The 9,705-nt window shown below is 46.4% G+C and overlaps 1 pseudogene across 1 annotated transcript in view; it reads right to left on the bottom strand.

Annotated features, from left to right (window-relative positions):
- Positions 1–6,468: 6,468 nt before the first annotated feature.
- The window catches only part of LOC147116976 (NEDD8 ultimate buster 1-like), an 88,190-nt pseudogene continuing 84,953 nt past the window's right edge, over positions 6,469–9,705 (bottom strand). Inside the window, exon 13 of the transcript XR_015078338.1 lies at positions 6,469–8,672. The product of XR_015078338.1 is annotated as an NEDD8 ultimate buster 1-like (transcript). The remainder of the gene's footprint in view (positions 8,673–9,705) is intronic.

The following is a 9,705-nucleotide window of genomic DNA, read 5'->3' as shown; positions in this document are numbered from 1 at the left end:
TCTTGGTAAGTTACACGCCAAATGTACTGTGTTGCTCAGGCGTACCTAAATTTGTGTATACATATCAGTTATGTGCTTGTTACTAATGTGTGCTTCCATTTCTGTATTGTATTTCAGTTTCACAATAAGAATCTTTCAGTAAAGTTTACAAGAAAAGTCAAGCCTTGTGATTTTTATGGGAAGATATCAAGTTGTTAGCTACCTGTCTAGCTCTGCATAGGAACACGCTGCAAGGGCAGAATAGTATTTGTGTGGGCAAGATCACTCGTAGCACTTTGAATGATAACTTTTCCTTATTTACTTGGGCCTGTCTGACATAAAGGAATTCTATTGTGAAAGACTTAAATCCCCATTACCGTCAGCTTCACTGCTTGAAAGAGTCTGAATTTACATGAAATAGACAAACAGATCCATCAAGAATGGGAAGCCACAACGTGAAGATACAGGACACGAGCACTGGGAACAGGAGTGGAGGATGACTGAGAGAGATGCTTCGGTCTCCCACTGATTGCTTTCCCTCCATTGGACCTCCTGTGTTCCCAATACCAGACAATCAGCTCAGTGCATCCTCACCCACCGTATCATTGATTCCCTACCTCTGAGGACGGCAGAAACACCTTAGCTCTGAACATTTAATGATTTGTGGGTTTGATTATGTGAACACAGTGAGCGCGGCAAATATCTATGATTCTCTTTCTTCCCCGAGCTCTACTCTACAATGTTCCACATTTGGGACCTGTGGACTGTTTTGTTGAGGTGATGTTGATGGAACTGCCCCCATGTTTTTTTTGACAGCAGCTGGAGAAATGTAATTATAATCGGATTAATGTACATGGTTGGTCTTCACACTGGTATTAGGTTGAGTAGCTCTGAAACTATTCAGAGCATTGAATGGAACCAAAGCACAAACACAAATCCTGACTAAGTATCCACTTAGATTTCTTCTTTTTGTTTTGTATTTAACTAGTCACAAGAATTTTGAAATTTATTTTTCAAAGTCTCCCCTCCCACCTGAACTCCCAGGGTTGCCACCCTCACCCCTCGGTCCCCTCTGCCCCAGATTGCCACCTGGACTGTCCAGATTTTGAGGGGGGTGTCTCAACAATTTCTATAATAAACCCCAGACAAAAGTCTGATTCATAAAACAGAAATCTTTTTTTTTTACTTCTTTTTACTTCTGGGTCTTATGATGTGGGGGCATCAATGATTGTGTGTATTTCCCTTCCTCCTAGCTCCGTTCTCCTCTCCTAGGAAGATAGGAGTTTCTGGACGAAAGGAAGAGCAAGGTCCATCTAGTTCACCTTCTACCCTCCTGGTAGTCGCACAATACAACAATAATGGATTTGTTGACTAATCACGGCAACCAATCTCTATCAATGAGTCTACAAGAGACCCAGACGTGAGGCGAGAGAAACCCCCAGTGGTGGAGATCTTTGGGAACCACAGGTCCAAAGTCACCTGTTCTTCCCAAGCATTCTACACTCACCACACGCCATGTCTCAAATTACTCTCCTGATGGTTTGACTCCTGTGATAACAATCTTGAACCCTGCCTGATTTGGAAAACAAGACTAGACCACAGCTCGGATTAATTTTTTTTCCTGAAGGCTGTGACTAAAATAAGAGACGAGGGATAATTTTCCGAGTGTGCACGGCACGTGCGCTGGGAATGCATTTTGGGAATTCAGGCACGTGCTTCCAACAGTTTTCCATCCACTGATGGACAGAAGATCATGAGGAATTCCCGATATGTACTTCCGACAGGCAAGACTCTGGCAGGAGTGTAAACCCTGTAAGATTACTCTTTAAAAGACTAAAATTAATTTCGATGACTGAAGCACTGAATCCCTATTACAATGTCTGGTCCACTCTGCCAACGATTACCAAGTCAGTCCTGGCTTTCCTTTGATTTTCCCACTGTGTATCAGTCCGTGCATTAGCTTCACTCAGCTCCTGCTCGCCGACCCAGGAGTCCAGTATTTGCACCTATTAAAGGTTTAACCACGTTGCCTTTTGGTCATGTTATTTGTTGATTCCAGGAACTGCGATTCCCCCTGCAGATTCTTCGAATCCAACCCTGTTCTACATATTTGAATTTAGTTTGATTCAGCAAGAGATGCAATGGAAAGACAAAAGAAGGATGTTGCAATGTTTCTGTTGCTATGGTTCCAATGTAAAATGCGATTCCTGCACTTTCTGGCTGCGATTTCGCCAGCCGTGGCGAGTCCGGTGCGGCCAGAGCAGACAGCGGCCTCAAACTCCGCACCCGTTTTCATCCCCGCCTCCTCCAAGTGATTTTGCCTTGACTGGGCGTGTTAAGCCCGCCCTGCGAGGTTCCCGGCCAATTAAATGGAAGCGGGTCTGATGACGTCATCTGATGGTGTCATCAGCCGGTTTCCTTAAAGAGGCCATGTCCGCATTCATTTTGACAGCTGTGCTGTCAGTGTGCTACAGTATTGAGGTGCTGCAAACACTGACAAGCACTGCACAGAGGCGCACGGCTGCACCCAGGCTCTCCCATGACTCCCTCCATATGCTTATGGAGGGAGTCACAGCACGCAGGGAGGTTCTCTTTCCTTCCAATGGGCAGAAGAGACCCCCCCAGGAGATCACCGCAGCCTGGTTGCACATTGTACAGGACAACACAAGCAGGGATGTGGTCAGGAGGACCAGGCTGCAGTGGTGCCAACATTTCAATGATCTCAGTAGATCACGGAACGTTACTGTCAAGCCACACTCAACCTCATCTGATCCCCATCACTCTGCCTTCCCAACCCTACTCCTGCAAATCCTTACTCACAGCAACTTACCTTGCACCTCCACCCATCCCTCTCTCTCTACATTATCACTTCCCCATCTCACTAGCCACCCCTCACACTCACCCTCATCCTACTGCAAGTGTACCAACTAACAACACACAAGGGTAAGCACTTGGGTGGTTTTGCCAATGGTCATGTGAAGTTTCTGGTAATGTGCTGTCAAACATTGAAATCTTTATTTTGAATACTTTGCCTTCTTGGACAGATTTGAGTGCACCTTTGGAAGTGGCTTAGTGAGTCACAGTGAATGGTGAGACATAACGTTCCCCCCCCCCCCACCCCGCAATGGTGATGAGTGTGAAAGGAATGCCTTGGACACTGTAGAGATGCTTTATGGTGCTGGTGTGGGGTGGTGACAACCTGGCGCATCATGTGGCAGCCAGGGTGTACAGCGTAAAGTGAAGTAAATCTGGGCATGGTGAGGCCATCTCTGGCACCCTGTGCAGCAATGTGCACGGGTGATGATGCCCTGTGTCCAGTGCAGCATCAGTTGATTGTGGAGAAGGTTGGTGTTGTTGTTGGTGCTGCTGGTGTGCCCGGTGATGCTGGTGTTGGGGCTGATCATGTTGGGATTCTGAGGACCAAGGTGAGGTTTTTTCAATGGCACCGATGCAGATGGAATAGACGGCAGGTGAGGTTGAGATGACAGAAGCAATCTGTCAATGTTGAGAGAGGTTGTTCCAAGGAGGTGACAGTGGATAGAGAGATTACTCCAAACACTTGCAAGCTGCATAAAGCTCAAAAGTGGGTTCCAAATCATTAATGCTCCAGCTTATGACATTGGAAAGTGACCAGCTGTAAAATGGAAGGTTTTAAACCATTTTTGCAGCTTTCACCTATTCAAAGAAATGGAGAGTTGTTCAGAACCCGACATACTTACCTGGCGTGATCCCCGAGCGAAGGGAACCTCGTGGGAAACTTGGGAAAATGGTTTGTACCTAGTAAAATGCTGATTAAATTGCTTTAAACCCCCTCCTAATTATCTCAATTGCCTGACCCGCCGCTTAGTGCCGTGTCTGCAAAGCGCAGGCCGAGCCGGCACTGGGGAAACTCACAAGGAGGCGGGTTCAGAGCGGGATACCGCCCCGCGGTCAATCTTTTTGATTTTGACAGCGGACCCGCCTCCGAACCCACCCTCTGAGCGCCGGCAAAATCCAGCCCTTTAATGGGTGTGCTGGCTGCAGTGACACCTGCTGGCAGTTACAGGAAAAGCAGGTGTGAACTGTTTCAAAGAATGAGAGTAAGAGGCCGGTATTAGCGTCGAGCCTCACTTACCACCAGGAAGGAATTAAGACATCCAATCATCCCACAGCCACAGTTAACAACCTAAACAAGAGTGAAATGGGGCCTTTGTATTCTGCCGCCAAAAGAGTAGCAACTACCTAGCTCTAAGTTTAAGATGATGGCCCAGAAATTTGGGTCGGAGGCTTCCCGCGGGTGCAAGCCCCCGACCTGCACTTACCTAGCGCGCCGGCCGTTGTGCTGTGGGCCCGCGTGGGATTCCAATCCTGGGCCTCCTCCAACTGCCGGCATGCAGTGCTTGCGTATCCCAGGGGCGCAGTTAGTTCGATGCGTCCCCCGGGATCACGTGGGCCGTGGAGAGCCAATGGTAGCAGGGAATGCTTCATTCATAAGTTTGACAGGAAGCCCTGTCAAAACTATAAATACTATGAGCCCCAAAACATCACTAAATCTTCAAATAATTTTTTTTTTTTTTAAATCACATTTTTAAAATAAACTATAAATTACATGAATATTTTAAACAATAATTTAAATTTTAAAAAAAATTAATTACATTTTAATGGGGCTAAAAATAAACTTACCTTTCTTTAAAGTATTTAAAAATAATAAACCTGTGGAAAAAAGTTTTAATTTTAATTAATTCACCACTTACCTTGTTAAAAGCAGGCCTTTGGCCTGCTTTATAAAAGTGTAACTGCTGGAGACTTACCCTCCGGAGAAACCTGCAGAAAAAAGTAAGTTCGATGCGCACGCGCTGCCTCTCCGGCGCATGTGTTCGATCTCTGAACCCCTTCTTTCAGGGGAACGGAAGTGCCGGTTTCCCGCGCATGCGCAGTGCATGCACGAAACCGGCACTTTCGTTGGGCCTACGGGTGAGTACCCCGTGCGTACTCAAGCGTTGGGACCCGAATTTCCATCGATATATTTGTAAAAGCTCTCATAAGTCCATTCTCCAATTCCCCAGCCAACCATCACCCAACCCCAACACACCTCTGTGAGCCAGTGAGTGAACTGCTAACAACTTAAGAGAAAACTAGCCAGCAATCATTGGCGCTTCACAGGAGTGTTAAAAGACAAAAAATTTGACACCAATCCACATAAGGAGAAATTAGGGCAGGTCAGAGGTAGGTTTTAAGGAGCGTCTTAAAGGAGGAAAGAGAGGTAACAAGGCGGAGAGGTTTAGGCAGGGAATTCCAGAGCTTAGGGCCTCGGCAACAGAAGGCACAGCCATCAATGGTTGAGTGATTATAATCAGGGATGCTCAAGAGGGCAGAATTAGAGGAGCGCAGATATCTCGGGGGGGTTGTGGGGCTGAAGGAGATTACAGAGATAGGGAGGGGCGAGGAGGCAATGGAGGGAAAGGATGAGAATTTTGAAATCAGGGTGCTGCTTAACTGGGAGCCAATGTAGGTCAACGAGCACAGGGGAGATGGGCAAATGGGACTTGGTGCGAGTTAGGACACGGGCAGCAGAGTTTTGGATGATCTCAAGTTTACGTAGGGTGGAATGTGGGAGGCCAGCCAGGAGTGCGTTGGAATAGTCAAGTCTAGAGGTAACAAAGGCATGGACGAGGGTTTCAGCAGCGGATGAGCTGAGGCAAAGGTGGAGACGCGCGATGTTACGGAAATGGAAGTAGACAGTCTTTGTTATGCTGTGGATATGTGGTCGGAAGCTCATTTCAGGGTCAAATATGACACCAAGGTTGCGAACAGTGTGGTTCAGCCTCAGACAGATATTAGGGCGAGGGATGGAGTTAGTGGCTGGGACCGAAAACAATGGTTCGGTCTTCCCAACATTTAGTTAGAGAAAATTTCAGCTCAGCCAGAACTCTTTACCTCTCTTTCCTTCTTTAAGACGCACCTTAAAACCTACCTCTTTCACCAAGCTTTTGGTCACCTGCCCTAATATCTCCTTATGTGGCTCGTGTCAAGTTTTGTTTTATAAAGCTCCTGTGAAGCACCTTGGGACGTTTTACTACTTTAAAGGCGCTATATAAATACACGTTGTTGTTGTTGTTGTTGTTGTGGCAAACTGTTCCATTTTTGCAGAGCAGCCCGTATTCTTGTTAGAGGGGCAGGAAAGAAATTTCTCTGTACAGAATTGTGAGTTTGGGTGCCACTGTGATACCCAAGTACCTGAAGCTACCCACAGGCTTGTTTATATGTGGGGATATATGGCAAAATAGCCAGCCCGCTGTAGGCTTCAGTATCAATGGTAGAAAATGGCTAACGTTGGAATGAAGTTAGCCCCAATGAATACGTACAGCTTTCTGCACTCGACACAAGAGGAGACATCATTCAGCAGTTCAGGCTGGGTGAGAGAAGATGGAATGCATAGAAACCAGGCAGCTGTGACAGTTTCAGTTAACCACAATACAAATCTAAAGTAAGGATGGGCAACAGAATGTCTGAAATATATGATTTTCATGATGTAAGAATGAACACAGAAGTACAAGCTGAGTAAAGGTGTCCTGTAAGAAATTGCTGACCATTTCAGGGATGTTGACAGAGGGAGTGATGCCCTCTGTCAGGATTATGGATTGTGATAGGGTACAGGCCTCTCTTGGTCTGGAAGATGAGCTCAGTTACTACAAAGGCCCTGGGTGTTGCGTCCATGTGCATGAGGGCAGATGTTCTGTAAGCTCGAGGAACATAAGAACAGCACCTCATCTTCCGATTAGGCACTTTGCAGCCTTCCGGACTCAATATCGAGTTCAACAATTTCAGATCATAACCTCGGCCCCCATTACATTTTTACTTATTTTTTATCCACACCTTTGTTTTGGCCCTTCCCCCCCCCTTTTTTTCTCTCTCCCACATGGCAGCTGTCTCCCATTCTGCCAGCACATTTCACACCTAATCTAGAGCCGTCTTTTGTCTCCACTAGTCCTATCACCATCTCGTCTCATTTTGAATACCACTTAATATCCCTTCACTTCTCTTTTGTTCTCTCCCAGCCTGGCCTTCAGTCTTGACAAAGGGTTTTGACCCGAAACGTTGACTCTATTTTCTCTCCACGGATGTTGCCTGTCCTGCTGAGTTTTTCCAGCATTTTCTGTTGTTATTTCGGATTTCTAGCATCTGCAGTATTTTGCTATCGTACATAAGAACGGGCGTAGGCCATTCAGCCCCTCGAGCCTGTTCCGCTGTTCAATTAGATACTGGCTGATCTGTATCTTAACTCCCATCTACATGCTTTGGTTCCCTAACCCTTAATACTCTTGCCTAACAAAAATCTATCAGTCTCGGTTTTGAAATTTTTAATTGACCCCCCAGCCTCAACAGCTTTCTGTGGGAGAGAGTTCCAGATTTCCACAACCCTTCGTGTGAAGAAGTGTTTCCTGACATCGCCCCCTGAACGGCCTAGCTCTAATTTTAAGGTTCTGCCCCCTTGTTCTGGAATCCCCGCACCAGAGGAAATAGTTTCTCTCTATCAATCTTATCCAAGTCCTTTAATCATCTTAAACAGCTTAATTAGATCACCCCTAAATCTTCTATACTCAAGGGAATACAAACCTAGTCATTGCAACCTGTCCACATGATTTAACCCTTTTTAGCCCTGGTATCAATCTCGTGAATCCTCTCACCCATCTCACAGTCTCTCTCCAGCACCCAATCCTCTTTTATCCAGACCAAGGGAGAGCGTGCAGTTAAAGGCTTATTTTTCTCCAGGCCATCAGGAACGCTAGGGTAAATGCACTAAAACCATGTTCCCAGTGAGGACCTGTGCTTGAGGAGAGCATGGATTGGACACCAGGGCTGGAGCCCCCTGTTGTCCTACCTCCAACCCATTCTCACGATGAGCCTGGCTCCCCAGCAATTGGGACTACGTTTAACAAAGTTACAATTCGTATTGTAACTTATGGAGGCAGCCAGCAGAAATTAAGTTGGGTTTTAGATTGATCAAGGTGATTGATAGGCAGATTTTATGAGAACGGCAGGAATGGTTGAACCAAAATCCAGCGCCAGATTTGACAGAAGCGTTCGAGTGAGGCCCGAGATCTTCCATTGCCGTTGGGATCACATCAGTTGCCTCACTGTGCAGACTGAAGAGTGAAAGCAGCTGGCGAGCCTGGGAAAGGCACCAAAGCATTTTCAAAGGCCTCCCTAATCAGATGATTTAAAATATCACGCAAGTCAATTCATTGCACAAGCTATTTACTTTTTCGGTCATCTCGCAATCCATGTCTACTGGATAGGCCACCAGTGCCTGCTGCATGCTGTCCATCCCCTCATCGGACCCTTGACCTCTTTTCCCGTTGGTCAGGACTGTCAGTCATAGTCCGGTCATGTTTGTCTGTTTGCAGTGGGGACTTGGTGGCATTTGGGCTCGTGGATTTTGATTGGTCATCGCAGGGGAGGACTCTTGGTTTGTTTTGGATCTTTGTGTCTTCTGCGGGAACTTTGACCTCCAGCTCAGTCTCTGCATTCTGTGGGGTGGGCGTAGCCTCCTTCTCAAGCCTTTGGGCCATTTTTAGTAAGCTTGGCCTCATAATCACAGATAAATTCTTCCTCTGTCTCCAGGGGCAGATCGATGTAGTCATCATCATCCTGAGGCAGGTATGCCAGGATTTCTTTAAGCAAGTCCTCTTCTTCGGAGTTACCTTGGGCATCTGATAATAAAGAAACAAGTATGTCAAAGTCATGCGTTAAAGAAGAAAGGACTTGTATTTATACAATGTCTTTCATGTCCTCAGAATGTCCCAAAGTGCTTTACAGCCAATGCAGTGCTTTTAAAAGGGTAGCTCCTGTTGCACTGTAAGGAAATGTGGCAGCTAATTTGCACACAGCAAGGTCCCACAAACAGCAATGTGATAATGATCAAATCATCTGTTTTAGTGATGTTGGTTGAGGGATAAATATTGGCCAGGGCACCGGGGAGAACTCCCCTGTTCTTCTTCGAAAATAGTATCACGGGCGAGAACCGACGGGGCCTCGGTTTAATGTTTCATCCCGAAAGACGGCACCTCCTCATACTGCACTGAAGGGTCAACCTAGAATATATGCTCATGTCTCTGGAGCAGTGCTTGGACCTCATGACCTGACTCAGAGGGGAGAGTGCTGCCACTGAACCATGGCTGACAACTAAAAACCTTAAAAGCAAAATACTGGTCTACCTCACTGAATAGGAATATGTTCATTGACAAGGGATTACGAACACAGGAACAATGACAGACAGGTAAAGACACTCTGGTCCATCCAACTTGACCCACACAATTGCAATACCTTGTGTATCACAATATATATACTCGCCACCCCACCCGAAACCATGTGATCTCCCGGGAGAGGCAAAAACAGATAAAAAACGCAGGTATATTTGGGGAAATAAAATCTGGGAAATTCCTCTCTGACCCATTTAGGTGATTGAAACTAGTCCAGGAGATCACTCTGGCCCTGCAGTACCTACCTTCTGTACGAGGTGATCTCCGCCCCAGCCAGATACAGGTCCAGCTCTCGCTTGAAGGAATTCACCGAATCGGCGTCCACCATGTGAGCCAGCAGCCTGTTCCAGAGGTCCACTATTCTCTGGGAAATGAACTACCTCCTGACATCTAACCTAGATCTGGACTTACGCAACTTAAAATTGTGAACCCTGGTTAAGTGGAACACAATCTATCCCCTTCATCATCTTATCAACCTCAATCA

Source organism: Somniosus microcephalus, chromosome 5, assembly GCF_052327205.1.
Source record: "Somniosus microcephalus isolate GS21.2 chromosome 5, FLI_Smic_1.0, whole genome shotgun sequence".
NCBI lineage: Eukaryota > Metazoa > Chordata > Chondrichthyes > Squaliformes > Somniosidae > Somniosus > Somniosus microcephalus.
The sequence above is the reverse complement of the archived record's forward strand: the minus strand, read 5'-3'. Positions and strand labels throughout refer to the sequence as shown.